A 26,556-nucleotide genomic window follows, 5' to 3' on the forward strand; every position below is an offset into this window, starting at 1 on the left:
GTGTGTGTGTGTGTGTGTGTGTGTGTGTGTACGTGTGTGTGCACATGTGAGCATATGTGTGTATATATGTGCGTGTATGTGCGTATGGAGTTGAGTGTGTGCATGTATACATCTGTGTATATATGCTTGTTCCTGTATGCACATGTATGTGAGCATGTATGTATGTGTATGCACATGAGTGTGTGCATGTATATGTCTCTCTGTGTGCATGTATGTATGTGTACATGTGCATTCTTCTTCTTTTTTATTTTCAATGTTGTTTTCTGATTTTCACTCATATCTTATAAACTTGATTTTTGGAAACCATATCAAATCCTTAAGGTAAAATGTGTCAGGGTACAAACATAATAAGTACCTAGTTAAAAAAAAAAAAAAAAAGCTGAGATCAGTTGTGTCTATCATATATCCTTGTCCCCCAGCACTACACACACACACACACACACACACACACACACACGGGGGGGAGGGGGAATGAAATGAGGACCCAACAATACTCTGAGACAAACATGGCCAGAAGATTCCATCCTTCCAAATAGATAAGTTATAACCAGAGAAAAGACAGTGAAAACCCAAAGCCACCTGATTGGTGGCAGCTGGCACTTGCCTTATGTGGTTATATTTTGCCAGTATTCAGTGTCTGCTTGGCTGGAGAGCCGATGACTGGAGGCCAGTTTAGTTCAATCTAAGCTCAGTGCCACAGCCCTTGTTTTAACTGGATTATCTCTTCACTCCTCACCTCACTGGATCCTAAGAGCAATCCTACTGAGAGGACATGGGAGCAGGGATTGAACTCAGATGGCACAGACTGGCCCAGCATGCACAAAGTCCTGAGTTCCAGCCCCTGAACTGTATAAAACCAGACATGTTGCTGATGCTTGCCTGTAGTCCTGGCACTGGGGATATGGATGCCTGGGAGCTGATATTCAAGGACATCTTCAGCTACGTAACAAGGGTTGAGGCCAGCCCAGGCTACATGATTTAAAAGTAATAATTGAGGCCAGTCCAGGTTAAATGATTAAAACATAATAATACTACTACTAATAATAATAAAATAACCCCTAGAGGAGGGTTCACTCTAGCATCCTGTTTCCAAGGGCATCCCTTTTCCCCTGCTCCCCTGAAAGAGGGGTAACTTTCTGCCCCTCTTGCACTAATTCTTTGGGAGATTTCCAAATGGCATGTCCTGGCTGAGCAGTTCTTGTCCTGATGGAGAATCAACACTAGTGTGTGGAGCTAATATTGTATCGGCAGTTTCTCCTCTTCACTATGTGTCTCCTGCTTCCACCTCCTTCCTAGGTTTTACAACACAGAGGCATCTAGACTCACGTCCTTCACCAGGCTGTCTTCAATAATGAAAATGGAATTGAAGCTTATTTTTCCCTTTTGCATGGTAAGTACTAATTTGTGTGACTAAATTAGCACTGCATTCTACAGTATATATATATAAATATAATGTAGAAACATTGCTTTACGTAAAGATGGCACACCATATGAATAGCAACCAGACTCATGTTAAGGGTGTTTGCATTTTCACAAAAAAAAAAAAAAAAGGAAATAAGAACACTCCATTTTTAAACATTACATCATGGGTTTTATAAATTGTAGTTGAACATGTTTCCTCTGATCTACAATTTGAGTCATCTTGACCTACATAGGAGTTGGGATCATGAAAATAACATGAGTCTTCCCTGCATATTTTATACACAAGTAGGGTTTTGTGCACAAAACTGACATGTGGTCCTTGAAACATCATGGCCACATACGAGGACGATTTAGAAATGGACAGATTGCTCTTTGGTAGCGCTCCTGTTCTTCCCAGATGCCTCTCTTGGAGTATCTACCCCTCTTGGCCCCAGCAACAGCTGTCTTCAACTCAAAACTGCATGATCACTCTGCACGTGGCTAGGCCAAAGGTCAGCGTGAACAGGAGACATCAGCTTTTGGAGAAACGGGGCAATGTTGGTAGATTTTTTTTTCTTCTCCCCAGACCGACTCTGCCTTGCCTACCCACAAACGCATGTGTTAATTTCAGTCCACAACATGTTTTATTTTTATTTCTATATTTAATGTTCTGATGCATATTTTACAGAAATGCCTTCTGTGTGTAGCTATGAATATTGTAAGCATTTCATTTATTCCAGGCTTGGGGAAGTGCGCATACCTGAATGTATGTGAGGGCTGAATTACAGATAACTCTTAGACAAATGTGGCTTTTATTACCTTTAACTTCAACAAAACATTACAAAGTAGAAGTCCTTAACGGAACCTTTAATAACAAACCATGAGAATATTCTGGTATTAGCATATAGATTGGATGTATGGAAGAGCTCAGAAAGGGTCCCTGAAAAAAAATGGTTTATTCTGTGTCTAAAAATTGTACATAAGGCTGAAAAGACATGTTTAAAGCACCATATCTTATCTGCCCATAAATACAGCGTTTGCAAAGCAAAGGTAAACATAAGCCCAGTCTGTGAACAAGTTATTAAAAGGTTTTAAATGTGCCAGGGCCCCATAGTCACCATGTGTCACCATGTGTGCATACCTAACTTAAAGCATAGGTGAGTGGGTGTTTGCCCCTACATCTCTGACTGGGGGGAGGGGGAACTTGCGCTAATAAGTCAGGATCCTATTTACACTGTTAATTCCCTACGCAATTGCTTATTTAAAGAAGTTCCGTCCTTGGGGTTTCCATTAATTAAATCTATTTGCAGTGTATGCAGCAGGCATTTCAACTTTTCCAGTCCTGTTTTTCATAAGCCTGATTCAAATAGGTCTGTGTCATAATGCCTCGTATTAAGGCATCAGCCTTTGCTTTTTAAAGGGTGTTTCAGAACAGCTATGTACATAAAAACGGCTAATTCAAATGCCCCTGTATTTTAGAAAAGTCAACCTATTAAATGTGAAATATTCTCTTTGTGATGGTAAGTATACTTCTGCTGAACACGTGTCTGACTTCTAATGTTTCAGTAAGTTCTATTTATTCTGGGTTTCTTTTTTTTTTCCTTCTGCTTTGACTTTGCAAGCCTATTTTTAACTGTCACTGTGCCCTTAGGATTTTAGGCAAGCTTTTCAGGGTGCATATATTTGAAATAGAGTTTGATGAATTCTTTGCGAATTTCACACATACTTACAATGTATTTCAATTATATCCAACCTCCCCTTCCCATAACACCCTCCCTTACCAACCTCATGGACTCTTTTTTTTTTTTTAATAGGTTCATAGGTAGAGGAAAAGAGACCTGGAGAGGAAGAGAGAGGGGATGGGAGGAACGCAGAGGCATAGCAAATAGGGGCTTCAAACAAAAACTAAGGAAGTCCACAGTACAAGAATGGGTGTATTTAGACCCCAGCCTCAACCTTCTTTAAAAATAAAATGAAAGATAACCCACTGAGTCCAACTTGTACTGCCCATATATGCCTGGGCACGGAGCCATCCACCAGAGTGTGGTTGGCCTACTCAGGGCCACACCCTTAAAGAAAATTGACTCTCCCTTCCCCCAGAAGCCATCAACTCTCTCCATCAGGAGGGGGGGTCATGAGCTCTTCCCAGCCCCTTGCTGACTGGCTTGATGGTGTGCAGGTAGCCACATCTGCTGTGAGCTCATAGATCATAGCTGTCTTGTTGTAACAGGACCCCAGGCCATAGCACAACCGACTCCATGATGGAAGTCCCCTTCAGGCTGTAAAACTTAGCAGGTAGACAGCACCTCCTGCCAAAGGGGAAGCAAAGGGCTAATCCATCAAAGTCCATATCTCTGAGAAAGTCTCTCAACGTACTAACTTTGCTGTTTGGCTTCTGTAGTTCTACTTCTTGTTAGCTGAAGTATGTCAACCCAGAACATGGTTTTGTGCTTAAAAGCTCACCCTAGGAAAGACTCCGTGATACACTGGGGTCCGGAACACCTAGTATAATCTCCCAGCTAATAAGGACTTTCTATTGGTGTGAACTCATGCCTTAGCAGTCTCCTCTGGGGACCGCACCACAACCCTAGCGTGTTCAGAAGACCTGTCTCTTCTCAGTTCCTCCCTGCCCTCCCACTCTTACAACCTTCCCACATGACGATCTTCCTTCACCATTCATAAAAAGGCATGTTTAAAAGATTGGTCTTGTCTACCCAATTGGGAGACCACCAAAAAAAAAAAATATGGAGCCAAATTCTTCTAATTCTAAGGTTGAAAGGTGAGCTATAATAATCCCCAAAGTCAGGGATGTTTTAAAGGGTGGAGTTTCCAGAGAGCTTCTGAATATTTGACGGAGAAGTTGGGAAATAAGTTCCATAATCGATTTACACCACAGAAATGGTTCTGTCCACCCTTACTCAGAAGCTTGAAAAACGTATCAAAGAGACAAGAGTAGAATTGTGTAAGCAGGAGAAATAGCAATCAGTGTGGAGGCAGGGTCTGCAAGTTGCCCAGGGGAGTGTGAAAGGCTAGAAATGAACACTACGAGGAAAACAGCTTTGAATCCCGTGAGAAATCACGCCTAATAAAGCTATCTCTAAGCAGCTATTGGATGCTTGTCTAGTTCAGTATGTGCCTAGGCTTGCTCCAAGGTACCTAGATGTATTCATCTTTGCCAGGAAGACATCCAAAGCAGAATCTGGACATATTTTGGGCTCAAATTCCAACCTAGGAGTATACACAAATCAAAAAGGATGTATAAGCAATACTTTTTTTTCCTGTTACTATAAAACAATATCCTGAGAAAAGCAGGTTAAGAATGGGAAGCTTTAATTTGGCTGACAGCTCAAAGAACAGCCCATTGTGGTAGGCTACTCAAGAGAGTGGGAGCTTGGCTTAAAGCAGCTGGAAACATGGTGTCCACCAGCAGGAAACAGCAGGGAAGGATGCAAGTTAGTACTCAACACACTATCTCTAAACTACATAGCCCAAGGTTCCTGCCCAGGGAATGGTTCCCTTCATGATAATTACAGGATTTTCCCACATCAATTAACATAATCAAGATAATCTCCCACAGGGATACCTACAGGCTGGTCCCCAGCTTATTTTAGGTTCTGTCAAGTTGACAATTAACACTAGCCACCACACAACCCAAATGGAAAAATAATGAAAAAAAAAAAAAAGGCTGGAAAGAAATGGCACCCTAAAATGAAGACAAGTATTAACAGTAGATTTGCTCAGGTTGATCCTAAAGGACAGGCATCGACTGTTACCATCTTAACACAGGATTATACTGAAGGTCTGAAAAGGAAAGTTTAATATCCTGAAAAACTCACATATTATAAAATAAAATAAGTTTTATTCAATTAACCCTCCTTCGTTTAAGCAATAACCTATGTAAAACTTAATAGCGATTCGTTTCCTAAAAAGATACAAGTTTCTCTCTGGCTGGAATCACCCTAAGGAAGCATTTTCTCTCACTTAGAGAAAGCACTTGTGTTACCATTTGTATAAATTTTTAATACTGAATAAAATATTAGTGTTTAGCTTAATATTGATTCTAAGCATAATATCCCTCTGTAATGGCACACTAATTGGTTAAAATTAAATCAGACAGATTCAAGAACCCTGAGACTGTACCAAGTTACACTTGTAATTTTTTTTCATTAGTTTCCAAAATTCCAATTAAAATGGAATTAATCTGTTGAATAAAAGATCACGGGACCTGTACAAGCTCTGTGTGACGTGTCATGTAAGGCCACTTCTTGCCACTCCTCCATCTTCACTGTGGAATACAGAAGGGGAGTGGGGGAGGGGGAGGGGAAAGGAGCAATGAAATTAATATGTGAATTTCATGCACAGAGTAAGAGACCTTCAAGTGGAGGAAGTCCAAATACATTGAGCAATCCACACGCATCGGGGTGGTATACCCACATGGAGGCGTATGCATACATGGAGGTTGTCTACTGAATTAAGGTAGCCTGATGCATTGGGGTTGTCTACATGCATTGAGGCAGGATACATACTTGGAGGGGGGCAACATGCATAAATGCAAATGTGTGCATTAAGGTGATCTACTATGTGCAAGCAACCCTCATGCACTGCCATGGTCTTCTGCATTGAAATCATCTGCACGCCTTAAGTTGGTCTACAGCCATTGAGCCTGTTAGCTTACCATCATGGTAGCTTAGACATCTTCCTTAGACTTCGCAGAGCCAGTGATCCCTTCAGTAATGTTAGGTCAATAGCACTACCTCCTAAAGACCTGTAGAAGCCAAACAGTTCTCAGTGAGTGGGTATCTTTGGCCCCACAGCAATACTTTATAAGGACAAGAATCTTGGCTGTGGCCATTAGCGAATATACAGCAGGTGGCTAGTGAGTGCAAGTTTCAGGTACTGCTGACTATCCTTAGACACTGTCTAAGCTAGAGTTTTACTGCTGTGAGCAGACACCATGACCAAGGCAACTCTTATAAGGACATTTAATTGGGGTTGGCTTACAGGTTCAGAGGTTCAGTCTATTCTCATCAAGGTGGGAGCATGACAGCATCCAGGCAGGCATGGTTCAGGAGGAGCTGAGAGTTCTACATCTCTATCTGAAGGCCACTAGAAGAGTGGCTTCCAGGCAGCTTGGACGAGGGTCTGAAAGTCCACACCCACAGTAGCACACCTACTCAAACAAGGCCACATGTTCTAATAGTACCATTCCCTGAGCCAACCATATACAAACCATCACAGACACGCAAGACAGGTCCCCACAACAAAGGCTCCTCAGCTCTAGAGGTCAAGGTAACAAGGCTGAGAAAGGCTTAGTGAAAGACATGCATGGAATAATCTTGGTACCTGGCACAATCTCTCATAAAAATACCAGGACAGGCGATGCTCTTGTTCCTGTGATGGAGTTAAGAAGGAAGAGACTCATACACATGTGTTAGCCCTGAACACTGCAAACACGGTAGCCAGCCCTCTCAGGGACATTGTGCTGACTAGCCAAGCACCTGATTTGGGTGACCTGTTTTTAAGTGCTGACCTACTTAATGCCTAACCATTCTAGGTCTAAGGATAGATGGTATCAAAGTTCACCATCTGTCATGTGATGTCTGTGTTCTTAGAAGTGAGGAAGACAGGAAAAGACAGAGCAATCCTTTGTGGTGCATTTTAACTTCTGCTACTACTAGGAGCCTTCTGGTTGCCTTGCCTTTGCTTTAGAAAACAGAGTTGGGTCTGGACAAATGAAGTTCTGTCGAGTTACTTTATGCCTAGTGTAAAGGCTCATTACAATAGCTACATGAGACATGACAGTGACAATCTCAAAACAAGAGAATAAAGCCACGCACAAACACATGCACACATGCACACACGCGCACGCACACGCACACTCACACGCACATGCACACACACACACACACACACACACTTGACTTAATGTTAAGTTATCTTAAGTAAAGAAGATTCTTTCTCAACAAGAATTCAGGGTTGGCCGGGCGTGGTGGCGCACGCCTTTAATCCCAGCACTCGGGAGGCAGAGGCAGGTGGATTTCTGAGTTCGAGGCCAGCCTGGTCTACAAAGTGAATTCCAGGACAGCTAGGGCTATACAGAGAAACCCTGCCTCGGGGGGAAAAAAAAGAATTCAGGGTCAAAAGACCTGAGCTTGCAGTTCAAGGTTTGGACCAACATGCTCCAGGACTTTGAATAATTTATGTAACTTTTCCGAGCTATTTTCTTGCCCGTTTAATGAGTACATCATCACCTCACAGGAGTGTTGGGAGAACTAAATGAGACATAAAGCATTTGGCAGATGTTAAGCAGTTAATAAAAGATAATGGTCTTTGGTTCCATCTCTTTTTTTTTCTTTGACTCAAAAGCAGTCCTGGGTGTCTTGCATTAATATGGTGGCTGTGACGACCTTCAGTTGTCCTTGTAGAGCACTTCTGTGGTGCCTAGAGACATTTGTTTATGCAGATAAGCTCAAGTAGCATCCCGTCTACTCTCGATTAGTCCCAGCACTGGAGAGACAGAGACAGTCTGGTCTCTGTGAGTTCAAGACCAGCAGGGTCTACATAACGAATTCAGGATAGCCAGAGCTATAGAGTGAGACCCTGTCTTGAAAACAAACCAAAACATTTGACTCATTTCACTTAAGATGACCCGGAAAGGAAATGCCAGTCACACCAGCACACACCCAAATGCCACCACTCAAGAGACTGAGGAAGGAGAAGTTTGAAACCAGTCTTCGGAACTTAGGGAGATATTGCCTGTCTCTAATTTTTTTTTTTAATTTAAGGGAGGAGGTAAGAGAAGAGGAGTAAGAAAACATACTAAATATCTAATTTCCCAGCGAGAATTTTTATAAGAAAAAAAAGGTGAATTTCCAAAATTAAAGAAAAATGATGTGCCTCTCTTTATGGCATATCTAATATAGCTAATAATCCCTTTCTTAATTAGCCATGTAATTATAACTCAACAGAAAATTTCCCTGATGAATGTAGTAACCTACTTTGGAGAGGGAAGCGGCACCCAGTAGCCACTCCTACCTAGAACTTTGACTCTTTCTCAGTCCCCATTTATTCTTAACCTGGACACCCTCAGGAGGGAGAAGGTGCAAGCTATGCATAATCGAATGGTTCCAAGGACTGGGTGCAGGTGGGCTAAATTCACCTGTCTCGGGTGCGTTCAGTTTCCTGTTTCCTTTATTCCTTGGAGGATATCCATTCCTTTTCTGTTCCTGCCGCCAGTGTGCTTTAAGTGTGAAACTAAAGACAAGGCTAAGGCAAATTCTGTCTCTTTGCCCAGGAGCAAGGCTCCTTCATTGTCCCTCCTTTCCAGCTCGCCAAAAATACAAAGGCATTTATTTCCACCACATCCTACACAAGATTAGGGAAAGGATATGTGTGTGTGTGTGTGTGTGTGGTGTGTGTGGTGTGTGTGTGTGGTGTGTGTGGTGTGTGTGTGTGCGTGTGTGCGTGTGCGTGTGTGGTGTGTATGGTGTGGTGTGTGTGTGTGATATGTGTGTGTGATATGTGTGTGTGATATATGTGTGTGTGTGATATGTGGTGTGTGTGTGTGTGTGTGATATGTGGTGNGTGTGTGTGTGTGATATGTGTGTGTGTGTGATATGTGGTGTGTGTGTGTGTGTGTGTGTGGTTGTGTGTGGTGTGTATGGTGTGGTGTGTGGTGGGTGTGTGTGTGTGGTAGGTGTGTGTGTGTGTTTGTGTGTGTGTAGTGTGTGTGTACTTGAAATTCCCAATCATGAATGGTGTTTTTATTTCTATTTCTTTGGTTAGCTTTTGTTTGGTATTTTGTTTTTCTTTTGAGGCAGTCTCTTGTAGCCTAGGCTGGCCTCGAACTCATTTTGCAGTTAGAATTGCCTTGAACTTGTCATTTTCCTTCCTCCACGTCCCTAGTGTACCACCACACCCAGTTTTATGCAGTGCTGATGACTGAGCCCAGGGCTTCCAGAATGTTACCCAAGCGTTCTCCCTACAAGCCCACCTCTCCAGCCAAAGAGCATATTTTGTTTGGTTGCTTTGCTTTGCTTTGCTTTGCTTTGCTTTGCTTTGCTTTGCTTTGCTTTGCTTTGCTTTGCTTTGCTTTGCTTTGCTTTGCTTTGCTTTGCTNTTTGCTTTGCTTTGCTTTGCTTTGCTTTGCTTTGCTTTGCTTTGCTTTGCTTTGCTTTGCTTTGCTTTGCTTTGCTTTGCTTTGCTTTGCTTTGCTTTTACGTCACGTTTTATCCTTAGTTAAAAATGCACTCAAACATGATAGTTGGCACTGTAGCAAGGCATTGATACATTACTGAATTCTCATGGTGTGGCAAGTTCTACACACTCTTATACCATTACAATATTTGGATGTGTTTGCACTGCATTGCAAACTCTTATCTGTCGTCCAGTTCTGGATCAGATCCATTCAATGTGGGCAGACATAATTATGCGGTATAATTCATTTAAACAGGTGTATTTGCCCCCTCCCCCCATCTTTCTCATGGCAATAGTGGCTGTTCACCATCTTGCTCTTTACTCCAGATCTTCCAACAGTTCTCTGCATCATGCAGAGTCAAGGGCTCTGGCCTCCTAGACCACATTTCCCTGTCTCTCTCCTCCCCAATTTTAGTCTGTCCCAGACCCTCTGCGTCTTTTGAGTTCAGCCTGCCTCAGGGCCTTTGCACGTTCACTTACTATTCTCCAGTATGACTTGATCGCATAGCCTTGGTGCTAGCTGCCCTCAGCTTCTAGTCTCTGTTCAAACGTTGTCTTCCCAATAAGACCTTTGTTGTCTGCCTTCGTTACACACACCGCCGCCGCCCCCCCACACACTTTTTTTCCTTCCCGGTTTACTCCTCCACATGACTTATGTCTCCCTCAGATAAATTTTACATTTAACTCCCTTTTCCTTTTTGGCACACGAACGACGAGAGGGTAGGGATTGCTGTTGGTTTTACTTACTGGTATCCTAAAGTGCTGCACTCATGGACAAATATTAGTTATGTTGGCTTATATCTTTATTAACTTTTTTCTCCTCTACCTTGAAAGCTTTATTTTGCCTTCCTTTCATTTTTTTGATCTGGTATTCTACCTTTATCGTAGTTCCATTATGCTAAGACCCAAGTTGCCTAAGTAACTCTAAGCAGAAAGAGTAACTTAAGAGGTAGTATAAAACCTGATCTCAAATGGTACCACAGAGCCACAGTGACGGAGGCAGCATAACCCTGCCATGAAAATGGACATATTGCAAATGGGAAATGGAAAATTTTGCTCCCTGTTAGATTTGGGAAGCAGATGACATTTCATTTTGCTTGTCTTTATCCGTATGGAGTTTAACAGGATAAGTCTGCATTTCAGCCACTTTCCTGGCCCTAATATTTTTGTGATCAGACAAGAACACGTTTAGCACCTAGCTGGTAAGTTATCTAGTACAAATCAGATTCCCAATGAGAACACTCTTGGGCGGATCATGATGGGGTGGAGGATTGGAAACACCAAGCCTACTGATAGTTAATGAAAAGAAAAAATGAAGATAAGTTTCCTTTATAGCCGAGAACATTTTCCTCCACACATAAAACAAATATCGGGCACTTAATGCTGATCCAAGGGGGGGGGGGGGGAATCTACCTTCCCACAACTGGAAATATAGTTCATGACAAGGATTATTCATTTTTTTCTTAGTGATGTCATGTGACACACTGGTTAGAATAGCAGTGTCTGAGGCATCTCTGGCCAGCCAATTCTCATTTCTCAGTAGAAGAGGAAGAAGAATCTCTGTTTCTATGCCTTCCATTAAAGGGCATGAGGAGCCGCTAGAGAGATGGCTCAGCGGTTAAGAGCATCGACTGCTCTTCCAGAGGTCCTGAGTTCAAGTCCCAGCAACCACATGGTGACTCACAACCATCCGTTATGAGATCTGACGCCCTCTTCTGGTGTCTGAAGACAGCTACAGTGTACTCACATATAATAATATATAAATCTTTTAAAAATATATATATATATATATATGAGAAATGAGAACCATTCCATGTTTTAGCATTTCGCAAAGGGGCCTTGAAAATGTTAAAGAGTGTTGGGTGGATTCCAGGTTTGCTAAAGTCAAGTCCTCTAAACAAGCCTCCTTTCACAAGAGGATTCCAGTCTCTGCTGCTCAGTTCTCTCTTGTGCCCCCTAGTGGCCTTTCGAGGCATAAGGAAAAAAAAGTGTTGACTTCACCTGAAAAACCCGCAACGTTGTGAGCAGTGCCAGAGCTATAGGACCTTGATTCGCCTCCCTGCTGCTGACCTTGCCTCTCAGGTTTGCACTGCGGGTCTGTTTAATGTAAATATGCAGAGACCACCACCTTCAATTGTTATATCAGCCCCCATCTCCATCTGCCACGTTCAATAAAGCAAAGCCCAGAGCGTGATAATACATCTTCTAACTAATTAAAGAAAACCTGGACCCCTATTCCCTTTGCAATATTGTGCCCCCATTAGTGAGAGATCTTACGCCCTTTAAAAAAAAAAAAAGCCTCTTGGAAATGCCCCGAGGGATATGAACAGCTAAGAACTTTGTCTCAAAAACGGAGGAGCGAGCCAGGAAAATGTTTTAACCTAGCCAATAGCTCCCGCGAAGCTTTGAAGGATTCTGAAGACACCATTAAAAATTAAATAAAAAGCCTCAACTTGGATTTGTGCATGCTTCAATAGGCAAAAAAGTTATATTTAATGCAGAGGGTGTTGAATCTGAATTAGTACAAATATTATTAATTTAATGTTCATACTGCATTTTATGGTTTATAAACTGGTTTGCCATAATTTTATACATTTTCCTCACAGTGGCACTATAAAATATATCAGCGTTTTATTTTTTCCGCTTGATGGATGAGGCGAGCCTTAATAAGTGATTCATTTCTTTCCTGTGCATATTGGTTAACTGGTAAATGATTAATTTATGTCTACATGAACTTCATCACTCAGAGTATTTATTTAAGTGTGAGTTGGTATTTATTTTGCCTGCAAAGCATTACAGTATCCAATTATATATGCATGTTTTAGAGGCAGTAAAGCAGGCACCAAAGGCTAATGCAACATTAAGTCAGATTTTAAATCCATAGTAAATTCCAAGTTAAGGTATTTAAATCAGCAGCCCCCCTTCCTCACTGCTCATGCGGGTGAGAAATGGCTCCTCTGTGAAACAGCAAAGGGGCACCTGGGCATTCACCAAGGAAAGACGCATTGAGATTTTTCAGAGTTCAGAATATTAACTAAAAAAAAAAAAAAAAAAAAAAAAAAAAAAAAAAAAAAAGACCCAAAACACTGACCCATTACTTTCAATGAGGACAGAAAAATAATCAAGTTCTTTCTGTAAATCTGCCTGCACAACTGTTTCCTGACCGACTGTGGAGCTCTTGATTTGCCTCCCTTTGGTCTTCTTTTAGTGGGCTTTGTCAACTTTGCATCCATAAAGTAACTGTTTCCGCGGTCACTGTTTCCTTTCCTATTGTGGTGCTGGAATCCTCTGGACAAAAGCATCTATGGAGGAAGGGCTTGTTTTTGCCTCACAGTTCAAAATCCCACAAGCACCAGGGAGTCAAGTCCGCCTGCGCGTGAAGCAGCCAGTCACATTTCATCAAAGATCAGGAAGGAGAGTGGGGTGATGAATGCGTCTTTCTGCCTTCTCAGTTCACACTATTTTACCAGTTCTGGACGTTAGGCAAGAAACGGTGCCATCATAGACGGGGTCTTCCCATAGCAACACAGCCATCACCCACAAGGCATCCCAGAGTCCCGCCTCCCAGAGGATTCTAGATTCTGTAGAGCTGATTAATGACGTCACAGCCTGCTTGTGTAGAGAAGCCTGGGTAAAACCACATACAAGGATGTGCTGGGGTCCGCTTTAAAAGACCTGCAAGTTCTTTTGCTTCCTCCTCAGCACTATCTCCAGGGCTGTGAGTTAACATCTTTCCCAGTGTGGAAGGTGACTAGACTCTAAGATTCCCAAAATGCTCCCTTCCTCAGCTCTGATTCAGCTGCAGGGGGAGGGGGGTGGTAGCGAGGGGGCCGCATCACACTGCTTCTGATGCCCCTCTCCTGCTGCTTACACCATGATGTTTCTCTCACGATACCCTCCCTATCATGATGACCCGGAAATGATGTCACTACCATGATAACCCCTAACACGTTGCCCCTACCTGGATACCTCTGTTATGACTCTTCCATCTTGCTGTAAATTCAATCCAACAATTTAGGATGGAGAAGCAGCAGAAAATTAATTTTATTGAGTCAACTAGAATATGCTTTCTTTATGTGATAATGTGCTTTATGTAACCTACCTTATCTACAGACCTCAGAACTCTTTGAGCTAATTAGACCTAGACTTTAAAAAAAAAATTTCATTGCAAAAACTCCCTATCCTGGTGTCTATTGACAGGCTACAAGTTGTTGAAGGCAGCTGATGGGAAACACATTGTGTGGGTGAATACTTCAACTCTTCCAAGACACAGGGATTCTCTCTCGAGTGTAAAATGTACTTTTGGAATCATTAAGTACTTCAAATCCAGGAAGTGTTCTCAGGCAATTTTAATGAAAATAGTTTTCTTTTTAAAAACATTTCTGTACATATATAAATATACGTGATGGCCCGTTACCACATGTTTAAGTTTATGTGCTTTGCTACATAGACAAAAATGTTAACAAATTTTTAAACAAGAGATATTAATAGAAAGAAATGTCACTGAATTCTTCTCTGTGGTCTTCTGCTTAAGGATTAAATATAGCACCAAGAAAAGAGGTCCAGAGCACAGCTTCCTCACTCAGAATTTGCCGACCCGGTTTCCTGGATTATTTTTATATAGTAATGACTACACACATATATGGAAAGAGAAAATATAGATACTCCAGCCATCTACTCGCTGTCAGTAAAACAGAAAAAGATGTGCATGCAATAAAAATAAATGTCCCAAATATAAAAAGCATAGAAATCCCATGTTTTTGAAACCCCTTTCATCTGGTTTAGATGTCTGATGAGACACTGTCCCGTCTCTCCAGATCGCCCAGATACCCAAGATCTCCCAGAATTCCTTGTGAACCACAGACTGAGAATTGTTTACAGTTCTTGCTACCCCCACCCCCTCCTGTCCATTTATTTGACATGTATTACAGCTTCCAAATTGGAGGTGTCATTTTCCCCCTTGGGAAGTCCACGTCCTTATCTAGCCTTACGAGAGGGTTGTGAGCTTATACCACTCTCTAGTATACAGTGAGCTAAGTGGGTGGAAAACCAGATAAGTCTTCTTTCGTGTTTGTCTTTTCTATAGTCCTGTCTTATAACATGAGACACAAGCAGGCATGGTCCCTCTTTCTCAGGTTCTGTGCCTGATCCCTCGGTTCTAGTATGCAAGAACCCTCCTTCCGGTTCAGTGCCGTCTCTAGATATAATTCAATTAGCTTTTGACAAAAGGAAATATTTCAAAGACTTTCTTCTAATTTACCTACTTTTAAGTTTCCATAAAAGTATGTGCTGTATTTGGATCATGTTAGCTCCGGTCTTTTTCCTTATCTTATGGGCCATCTTGGTTTCTTAGCTTCCTTAGTCTCTTGAAAATGTCAAATATGCACACATGATTTTGGGTGTCAATGTAAATTCTGAGAACCACCAGAGAATACCGTGGCTCACATCTTTCTAAAACCGACTTAATTCGCCTAATATTCTTATGCGGAAATGTTGAAAACTAACAGCAGTCATAAATGAAAACCCTTAACTCTCTTTGAGGGTGATCCAACCAGGTTACCATGATTTATGGGAGTGGCACTGGGAGAATGTACGGATCCTCATTTAGCGTCCAGGTATCGAGTGGACTGTTTGCACAGCCATGACCTGGAATTTCCCTTTCAGCTTAACATGTCAGTGTCTCATCAACGTGTAAATTAAAAATTCTCCTGACTGAACATCCCTACCCTTCAGAAGTTGGTTTATTCTTTACTGGTGGGTGGAAATTCAAAGATAAGGACAGTATCTTAATGTAGAGAGAAGACCGTGAGGGCAATGTCGGGTGATGAGGAAGGATGACGAATGAGCAAAAGGACCCGTGGGGCATGGAAGAGGAAAAGAGTCCAGGCTAGGGAGGGCTGCATGGGTGGGACTAGGGGGAGAGGACAGGGGAGAAGGGGAGGAGTCAGGAGTAGAAGAGCTTCGAGAGACAGAGGAAGGAAAAGCACTGGACGCAATGTTGTGATTACACCTAATATGCTCTATGCTGATTTTAAAAATAAGAACATTTTAGAAAATCTATTGTATCTTTACGGCAGTTGAAAGAGTAAAATCCCAACCTAATACAGGAATCCTTCCCTGTGGGGGAAGGGAGGGAGGGAGAGAGGGAAAGAGGGAGGAGAGGGAGGGAGGGAGAAAGAGAACTGCATTAACCTCTTGTGACTCTTAAACACTGGCTCTTTCTGATAGGTTATTTCTCCGCCGGTGAAATGAGCCAGTTCAAGACAGATTCGATTATATTAAAGGCAGGTGTATTGGGATGCTGCTCTTTGGGGAGTTCACTGGCCCCAAGGATTGAGGCCAAGGGAGTCGCCATGAGGAGAGAGGGGGAAGGGTAAGAAAAAGAGAGAAAGGGGCTCATGCAGAGAGAGAAGCAAAAACAAGAGAGAGGAGGGAGGAAGGGAGAGATAGCGAGAGAAAAAGAGAGAGAGAAGAAGGGAGGGAAGGAGGGAGAGAGAGAGAAAGAGAGAGAGAGAGAGAGTTCAAGGTTGGGGGCAGGACATACCAGGTAGGGACTGAGGGATGCTGGGAGAACCTGGAGGCCACGTCTGCTTTGATGAATGTAAAATATGCACCTCAGTCCTTTGCCCAGGGGTGGGGACCAAACAGTTCCCGCTTTCTATCTTCTCCTAGGGCTCTGGGCTCAGACTCATTGATTAAAAGTTCTCCTCCCGCGATTACAACTGTTGCTGAGTGGGGAAAGCACAGCAATAGTTAGTGCAACTCATTAGCTTGCCTGTAATCCTAACACTGGGGAGGCAAAAAACAGGAGGACCAGACATTCAAGGTCTCAGCCTGGCCTACATGAGACCCTATAAAATGAATAAATTGATAGATAGATAGATAGATAGATAGATAGATAGATAGATAGATAGATAGATAGATAACCATATAAACCACTGGATATTCCTTATTTTGGGGGAAAAAAGAGGAAACAATTATTTTATCCGTTTGTCATTATCCTCTGTATCTACTTTCAGCTCCTTATGCGGCACAGGTATATAATTAACTATGAGCCGGAGTTCTGTTTTTACCCTTTGTTAACTGAATGATAGTCCTCCTAGTTTCTGTGCATCGTCAATAACTAACTCAGCAGAGGTCTTGGCGCTGCCTAATTGGAACCGGTGGCAGGGAACTGCGGGCACCCAGATGAGAGGCTCTAGAACCCCCTTGGTGAAGCACTGTGGGCTCTGGTCGCGCATGCGCTGGGAATGTGAGCTTTCGGGTCATGAACGAAAAGCGTTCTGGAGACTGTATCTCCATCTCGAGAACATGCATGAAATGGGCTGCGTTTGGCCGCTTTTGTTTGATTAGATAAGATCATCCTTGAACCTTCTAGAAAATTGTTTTGCCTAAATACTAGTCCAAAAGTTTAAGAAAATATCCTCAGAGATTGAAGCTTTCCCCACGGGCACCCTCCTCACTTTGAAGACATCCTTACTGGGTTACAGCTTACAGTCCCCATCTGTCCCATGGCTCCTCCTAGTCAAGTCACACAACACTGTTAACCTGTTTCTCATCCTTATTGTGCTTGGCTTAAAGCCTGAGCGTGCCGGCTCCTCCCGGGCTCCGGGTTTCTTATCATGGGATTTCTCTGTGTCGTCCTGGTTCCTCGCACCTGATTTTTGAGTCTCTTTCACCTGAGCATAAAGCCCACAATGGTGAGGCATGGGGTTCAAGCTCAGCAGCAGACTGCCTTCTTCAGATACACAAAGGCCCTGGGATTGGGCGCTGATGGAGCCTAATTAATAATTTAATTCCCAAACAACATTTCTAATATCCCTGCAGGAATAAAGTATTCATTCAAAACAAAAACAAAGGGCTGCCTTGGAGACCCTCCGTCCAGACTTGAGCAGGAGGGGATGCTTTTCTCTCTTGGCTGCTGTTCTGAAGAGAGACAGGAAGATGAGCTAAATGCTGACCTGGAAGCTGTGAGAGTTTGTGAGCGCTCAGCTCCTAGTGGCTCATTTCCATGAAATTCTAACATCTAATCTGCTCTAAGCTGTGAGCATGTTTAACAGATGAAAACATCTTCACGGAGGAGGATTCTGCCTGTTTGCTCAGCAATGATTTCCTTATCCATCCTTCACATTTACACTAAAGAAAGCCACTAGAACATCCATGGGAAACCATTGGGGAAAAAATTACCAGTCGTACTGGATAATGATCCTCAATCTGTCTTTGACTCTTGCCTTCATCACTAGTTTAGAAATATTTACTCCTGGAGGCATGGTTAAAGGATTCATGAGCTACGTTAAAAACAAAAACAAAACAAAACAAAAAATAGCAACAACAGCAAACCGTACAAGGTCGCTTGCTTTCTACACTCTCAGTGTTTCTGTTTAAACACTATCGTTGCACATCAGTGCCTCTCCTACTTCCAAATGAGGCTACCTTCCAAGCAGGTTGTCATAGAGCAGGCAGACATATGCACACTCACACATACACACACACACTTGCACATGAAGACACATGTGCACTCACACACACGCACACATTTGCACACACGCACACACATGTACTCACACACACACACTCACACAAACACACAATCACAGACTCACTCAAACACACACAAATACACACACTTGCACACACACACAGACTCACCCAAACACACACTCACAGACTCACCCAAACACACACACTCACAGACTCACCCAAACACACACACTTACACACACATACACACACATACATACACTTGCACATGAACTCACAGACTCACTCAAACACACTCACACACACACATACACACACTCACACAGATTCAAACACACACACTCAAACACATACACTCACACATACATACACACACTCACACACATACATACATATAATCACATACATACACACACAGACTCATTCACACGCACACACACGACTCACCCTGACCATTGCATGTATTATGTTTCCTGATTCATCATAACAATGCTTTGAAAGGTTACCAAAATAAAAAATTGGGGATTATGCATGTATTCTAGGATCTTTGTTTTCTGGTAATGACTTTGACTATTCACCAACATTGTATAAGCATTGTTGAGTATTCAGTGTGTTATTTTGTATTGTCTGGTCCGACTGTAGTTCAGATGGTAGGGGACGAACCCAGTAAGGCACAGCATTAATCCCGAGTTGTAGAAGTCCCATTTGTATCGTGAGCCACATACAAATATAAAGCAAGCAGGAAAAAAGAAATGATTTGCAAGCTCCTTTCTGGACTTGGTATTGCTGGGAAATATTTGGCTCTCTCATTATCTGGTGACATTCTTTCATTCATGCTGGAAGGGCAGAAATAATTCTACCAGGTCAGACATGATTCTGATGTTGCCTAGTGAACTATTTTTAACAACAACAAAAAAATTGGTTCCCTAGGTAAATATGTATCCTTGAGTTTAGCACAGTTGCTGAAAATGATAAAATGGTAAATTACTGTTCTGAACACACCCGGCTGAATTAGTCAACAAATAACTAGCGCTAAATAGAGAAAATATACAATAACAGTCGTCTCTGTATGTGTGTATTAAATAGACACAGGACTACTAGACAGAATAGTAAGTTTATACTTAAAGAGGGTCGGACCTGTTTGTTCTGAATATGAATGGCTAGCCACCATTCACATCACCTAAAACTATGTGTGTTCAGAACTAGGAGTGGAGGGTGGAGAGAGGGTTCAGTCATTAAGAACACATACCGCTCTTGCAGAAGTCCCAGTTCAGTTCCCAGCATCCATGTTGGAACACGGCCATAGACATAAAGCCCTCGAATCAATATTAACTAATATAGGGTTGTAGGGCCTCCACTCCACCACAGGGTGTGGCCAGGGCAGGTACCCGGCTATAGGGAAGCGCTGAGGCACAGCTCAGGGGGTGGGAAAACACAGTCTGAATCAGGGGAAATCCTGAGCTGGTTCGGGGGTCCCTAGGTCTTGCCACAAGGCTGGGGCTGCAGGGTTGTCAGACTCTTAGATATCCAGGCACCGTGTCTCCAAGTGGCGGTGGAGTAGGCAGGGGTGAGGGGGCATGACAGTAATGGGGTTTTCCAGTTGGCCTTGAATTTGTCAATCAGGCAGTGGCCCAGTTCATGTTTTGCTTCTTGCTGACATCAAAACCAAGACGGCTTACTTAGCCCAGCACAGTGGTCTGCGCCTGTGATCACAGCACAAGGAGAAGCCGAGTAAATGTAACGGAGAGTCGGGGGGTCAGTCTGGAAGACTTGTCAAAGGAAACCTGTGATGTGGGTTGACCAGCTGGAAGCCCTGCAGTCCCCTCCAGCTCTCACCTCAAGGTCAGGGGAGAGATCCTAAGATCTTTATTGTTCTAAGATCATCACTGTTCTGCCCCACCCCACCCCACCCCATTCCCGCCAGTTCCCAAAAGCACAGCATAAAAGTCACCCACACACTAATCAGACATAAAAGGTTGGTGAACAATTCTCAAAGGGATGATTCAGGCTTAGAAGAAACCCCAGAGGCCATGAATGTCCTGTGTACTCTCCTGACATCTGTCATGAGATAGAAACCTCATGAACAGGAGTAGCCCAGAGATTTTTGGCTATCCCTATGAATAGAGAACATCCAACCTTTCGGACATGTGTCTCTGTAAATGCCCCTTATGGGTCAAATCTAAGGCCTGGCCCCTTATGAACTGCTGAATTCCTCCATGAAAAGCTCCTGCCTGTGCCCCTCACTCCCTTTGGTTAGGAGGAGAAACTGCTATGGGTTAGGTTAGTCCAAGAAAACATGGTGCTGAGGGCTGGCCAATTGGAGTTAAGAGCTGCCCAGATGAAACATAGTAATAACTTGCAGTTACCAATACGTAAGTAGATTCTAATAGCATAGAGGGTAGGTATCCACCCAGCTCTAGTGCTAATTAAGGCTTATTGTAAATATAAAGGTTGTGTGTGTCTTTTATCCACGAACTGATGGTCGCAGGCAGGGTAGGAACTCCAGACTGGGATTAAAACTTTCTACAGCAAGTGTCTTAGTCACTGTCCAATATACTCTGAATTGTTTTAATGTTGGCAGACATGGCGGGGTATTGTCTGACAAGCCCTCCATTAGCAACAGCTTCATTTTAATTCAGTCTACCCCTGAAGTTACATCCGTGGCTGCTCCGTCAGATGAGATGTTCCTCAATACATCTAGTACAAACTCACACATAACCCATCCAGTGGCTCCAGGGCTAAGTTTGTCTCTTGGATCAAGACCTCTGCCAGAGATTCAATTTTGTTTCTGGGAATGTCAGCTCATTAAATCTGGCTAAAACAAATAGATTTTTAAGACACTGCCTCCTTCCTGCTTTTGAAAACTCAGACCCCAGTCTCTGTGCCTTATCCCACTTCTCCCATTCTTTCCCAAAGACAGAGAACAATGGGCCAGTAAGATCCACTCAGTGGAAACTTCAGTTCATTTATTGTCCCAACTGCCATTTCCTTTTTAACATAAGCCATATCCTACTTTTAGAATCAAAACATTCAAAACTTGGTAATTTGGGTGTGTTCCTATTTTAAGACATAGAAGTTCTCTCTATCTGGAGACAAAATTCCTATTTATGCACCAACCACTATATTTTGAATAGAATCAGACCACACGTCACACCCATGTGGTACCTCCCCCAACAACCCCCAGCAACTTCCTGTGCCCATAGTTGGCATCTTCTGTGTCTCTAAAACCATCCTTTGAATCTGTCTGGGGAAAGGAGGAGAGTCCGTTTCCCTGTGGCCAACGGATAGAGTTATATTTGAAATGACTGTAAGCAAGGGAGGAGAATGAATTCTGGGCATTTAATAAAATAAGAAGAAAAATGAGTAAGGATTTGAAGAAAAGGAGTGGGAGAGAAGATTCACCTCCGGCCCTGAGGTCCCGCCCCTCTGAGCTCCAAGGAATAGATTTCCTCTGCAGGGCCAGGTTCTCTTCAGCCATGACCTCTTTTCCATGAGTCCAGCATGGCCTGTGCCTCTCTCCCTTCAGGAGCCTTCTTTGGAAACTGAAGGTGAGGAACAGGAGAGCTTCACTGGGGTTACTCCTGAAGACGCAGAGAAGGTCCTGATGGACGTACCTCACATTCAATGAAAGCCTGATCATCTATAGAGATTCTTCAAAACCCTGCTCATTGCAGGGTTGAAATCATTTCTCAAGAATGGATACTGTGTACCCACAGGGACCAACATCCCACCAGTCAGATCAGGATGGCACAGGGCACAGGAACTGTCCTACCAACTTCCACAAACCGGATAGTGAGGGCACAGAGCTCAGGAGCCACACACACACACACACACACACACACACACACACTCCTCATTCTTCTTACTCTTCCCTCTTGTTCTCCATGACACAAGCACAGGGGCCCAACACTCTCTGGTCCTGAGATCTTTCTTGTTAATGTATCACTGTCACTATGGTATAAGTGACTCTCATTCAGACAAAGTAGTGTTCTTTGACTTTAAGCAGCAAGAATGAAAACAAATATCATACACATATACTACATATACTATATATTATACATATACATATACATCATATACACTTACATATATACATATAGACACAGACAGATTTTTTAATTATTATTTCTAATTGGCCTCCAAACATGCACAGATTTTTATTTTATACATAGAGATAGACAAAAGCATAGACATCATAGATATAGACATATATGTAGACAGACAGACAGACAGACACAGAGATGGAGATTTTTTTAAATTATTATTTCTAATTGTTCTCCAATTATGCAGGGCTTTTCATTTTAGTTCCTGCCTACCCTGGACCATCCCACTTCACAAAATCCCATTCACACCGTGGCACCCTCTAGTTTAGACTCCACCATCCTCTTGGTGCCTCAGCAGATCGCCGGGTCTGAAGCAGCCACGCTGATTCACTCCTTTGCCTGGGACCCTGTTTCATTTGTTTCTAGAAAGTATCATTCTTACCCACTTTGCCTATTGAATACGTTTCTGCCCATTGCAGCATTACTTAGAACCAGGGCTTTGTTCGTATTTGTGCCTGGACAATGTTCGCACTCAGAAGTGTCTCAATAAACAGATGTTCCATCCGTTACATCAAAAGAGAGTGGAAAGTAGAAATGCATAGGACCAGAGAAGACAATACCAAAGCCCTGACCACTGAGACCGATCATGAAGAACCGCCCACGGAGGAAGATCCAGAAACCCCGAACACAGAAGACAGACGATGGAGAGGCCCGGACAAGGACGGCTTCATCTCACCCTCCAGCACTCTTTCACTGGAGAATCTTGAGCAAAATCATCGTAGAACTTGCTCAAAGGCCCCCTTTGTCTGGCTGTTTACGTTATAATCAGAATTCTCCTGATCTTCTGATTAAAAAGAAAAATCGTTTGCTAGGACTAGCAAAAAGGCTCAGCCGGTAAAGGCTCTTGCCACCAAGCCTGAAGGTCTGAGTTTGATCCCCACATAGGGAAGAAGAGAATCAACTTCCGCAAGTTGTCTCCTGACCTCCATGAGTGCATAGGGGCAATTATGTGCCTCTCCCCGCACACAATCAATCAATCAATCAATCAATAATTTAAATCACTTGACATGAAAGTTAAACATAGAAAGTTTAAACAAAATTACTCATAATGTTAACACCAGAGAAAAGCTAGTGCTGAAGGGTTGGTGAATTTCTTTTTTAAGGATATTTAGAATTTTTGCCAACTTCTCTATCTTTTCCAGGCATTTTCTCTTTCACATTCTGCACTGTCAAATCCTCTAGTCTGTTCTCTGAACTTTTAAAAATCTGTTCTCATAAATTTGTCATATTTGTCTGACTTTTTTCCAGATGCATTCCATCACTTGTCGTTCCCCACCCCCCAGAAAAAAAGTTCTGTGTTCTTTAAAATTCCTGTTTCTTCTGTGTAGCCCAACTACTTCTTCCTCGAGGAGTAAGAATTCGCTTTTCTGGGCTGGAGAGATGGCTCAGCCGTTAAAGGCTAGGCTCACAACCAAAAATATAAGAATTTGCTTTTCTTTTAAAAATATCAGTTTCTCTTTTTATTTCCTCAAATTTTTGGAAGGAGCAAAGTGCCAATGTCAAGTCTGATGGGCCCTCAGGAATCCTGCGTTCTGGTGAGAATCAGTCCCAGAGTCAATGGTTAGAAGCTTTCTCATCAGACCATTTATCCTGGGGCTGGTGAGATGGCTCAGGGGGTAAGAGCACTGACTGCTCTTCCAAAGGTCCTGAGTTCAATTCCCAGCAACCACATGGTGGCTCACAACCACCCATAATGAGATCTGACACCCTCTTCTGGTGCATATGAAGATAGCTACTGTGTACTTAATTATAATAATAAATAAATCTTTGGGCCTGGGGGGTGGAGGGAACAGGGTTCTGACAAGAGCGAGCAGGGTTGACCAGAGCAAGCAGAGTTTCTAAAATTTCAATTCCCAACAGCCACATGAAGGCTCACAATCATCTGTACAGCTGCAGTGTACTCACATACAAAAAATAAACTAAATAAATCTTTAAAAAACAAAATAAAACAAAACAAAAACATTTGTGTCCTATGACTTCATCCAACAGTGTAATATACAGGGAGAAGTGGGGTGCTAGAGGCAGGGCTCACTGATAGAGCATGCTCTGTGCATGTTGCCCTCAGTCTCATCCCCAGAATCTTATTAGAAAAAATCATTCTGTGGAGGCTGAAAGGAGCTGAGTAGTTAAAAGCATTTGCTGCTCTCACTGAGAACCTGGGCCTGGTTCTGAGCACCCATGTCATATGGCTGTGACTCTGACTCGAGAGGAGATGCAGCACCCCCTGCTGCCTCTGCTGGCTCCTGCATACATTTGGTGCACATAAACTCACACAGGGTCACACACATATACTTTTTTTTATTATTTTAATTTGAAACAGAAAAGAAAACCTATTGTCTTAGTTTATTGCTTTGAGCAGACACCATGACCAAGGCAATGCTTATAAGGACAACATTTAATTGGGGCTGGCTTACAGATTCAGAGGTTCAGTCCATTATTATCAAGGCAGGAGCATGGCAGCATCCAGGCAAGCATGGTGCAGGAGGAGCTGAGAGTTCTACATCTTCATCTGAAGGCCGCTAGGAGAAGACTGGCTCCCACATGGTTTGGAGAAGGTCTCAAAGCCCACCCCCTCCCACAGTGACACACTTCCTCCAACAAGGCCACATACCTCCTAATAGTGCCCCTCCCTCCACCAAGAATATTCAAACCATTGTATGGGCTGGTTTTGTGTGTGTCAACTTGACAAAAGCTGGAGTTATCACAGAGAAAGGAGCTTCAGTTGAGGAAATGCCTCCATGAGATCCAACTATAAGGCATTTTCTCAATTAGTGATCAAGGGGGGAGGCTCATTGTGAGTGGTGCCTTCTCTGGGCTGGTAGTCTTGGGTTCTATAAGAGAGCAAACTGAGCAAACCAGTAAAGAACATCCCTCCATGGCCTCTGCATCAGTTCCTGCTTCATGACCTGCTTGAGTTCCAGTCTTGACTTATTTTGGTGATCAGTAACTATGTGGAAAGTGTAAGCTGAATAAATCTTCTCCTCTCCAGCTTGCTTCTTGGTCATGATGTTTGTGCAGGAATAGAAACCCTGACTAAGACAGCCATCACAACTGTTTTGTACCAGACATTCTCTAAAGTGTTGTAACTCCTGAATTACTGATACTAGAGAGATTTCAGTGTTATACAAACAGATTGCCTCTGTGTTCCCCGCCAGAGGCTCCCATCCTCCCTCTCCACCCCCCCCCGAACCCCCCCCCCCTCCAATGGCAAGCATGATATGCAGGCAGCTGGTTCTGTGCTGCATCGTCCTGCAGCAGCCAGGGGCTCCCTCTTCCTCCCCTAGCACAAGATACATTCTCCCTGCTTCTGTGTCTCCAAAAACCAACACCCAACACTCCTCCAGATAACTCTCCAGGTGCCTGTCCTTGAGACCTTGGAGAAATAACAAGCTCAAGGGAGACCATGGGAAAAGTAAAAGGTAAACAGAGGTCAGGTCACAGTTATGACTGGCCATAAAATTAGTCCTTGAACAGACACCCATTAACCCCTCCTGCTTCAGTACTATCCCGCCCTCCACTCCCCTCTTCTGTGTATATTCACACTGTTCCTATACTGTATATAAACCAATGTTTTCTGGACTCAGGGTCACTTACCAGCATTCACGCAGTGAGTGCTAGGTGGACGAACAGAGTTCGAACTTGTAAATAAAAGACTCTTTTGCGAGTTGCAACAGACTCTGCAATTCTTGGACTTGTCTGGGTTTCCCGTAAACTCAGGGCACAACAAAAGCAGTTGAAATACTAAAACGAAAGCAAAGAGTATTCCATCTAAAAGGAGTTAATCTTTTTTCATGTATTTGTTGACCATCTAATGTGTGTCAGGCATTATGCCAGGAACATAAACTGAGATGAATATAATTACAATATAAACACTCTTGTTTTCCAGTCTGCCACACTGAAGCTTATAAAATACATGGTGAATCATCAAGGAGTGAAGCAATAAAGGCTCCGGGTATCTTAACAATGAATAATGGTTAAGAGTACTCGTTGCTCTTCCAGAGAGCCCAGGTTTAGTTCCCGGCACCAACATGGAGGCTCACAACCATCTGTAACTCAGTTTCACAGGATCAGACGCCCTCTCTGACTTCTCTCATCACTAGGCAAGCATGTGACCCATAGAAATACAAACAGGCAAATACTAATGCACTTATAAAATAAATAAAAACAGAGAGCCACTTCTGGGTCAGTGTACTGACTAGTTTTATGTCAACTTGACACAAACTAGAGTCATCAGAGAGGAGCCTCAACTGAGAAAAACTCTTCCATAAGATGGGGCTGTAAAATTCCACCAGAGAACTCCTAAACCTGATAAACAGCTTCGGTGAAGTAGCTGGATATAAAATTAACTCAAACAAGTCAATGGCCTTTCTCTACA

At 43.0% G+C, this 26,556-nt stretch overlaps 1 protein-coding gene across 3 annotated transcripts in view; it reads left to right on the forward strand.

Annotated features, from left to right (window-relative positions):
- Positions 1-26,556, forward strand: part of Rhobtb1 (Rho related BTB domain containing 1) — a 129,585-nt gene that overhangs the window by 2,424 nt on the left and 100,605 nt on the right. For all 3 annotated transcript variants that reach the window (XM_029482899.1, XM_021173633.2, XM_021173636.2), the window contains exon 2: positions 1,297-1,390. The gene's annotated coding sequence lies outside the window, so the exon portion shown is untranslated. The remainder of the gene's footprint in view (positions 1-1,296; positions 1,391-26,556) is intronic.

Source organism: Mus caroli, chromosome 10 (genome assembly GCF_900094665.2).
Source record: "Mus caroli chromosome 10, CAROLI_EIJ_v1.1, whole genome shotgun sequence".
Classification (NCBI taxonomy): Eukaryota; Metazoa; Chordata; class Mammalia; order Rodentia; family Muridae; genus Mus; species Mus caroli.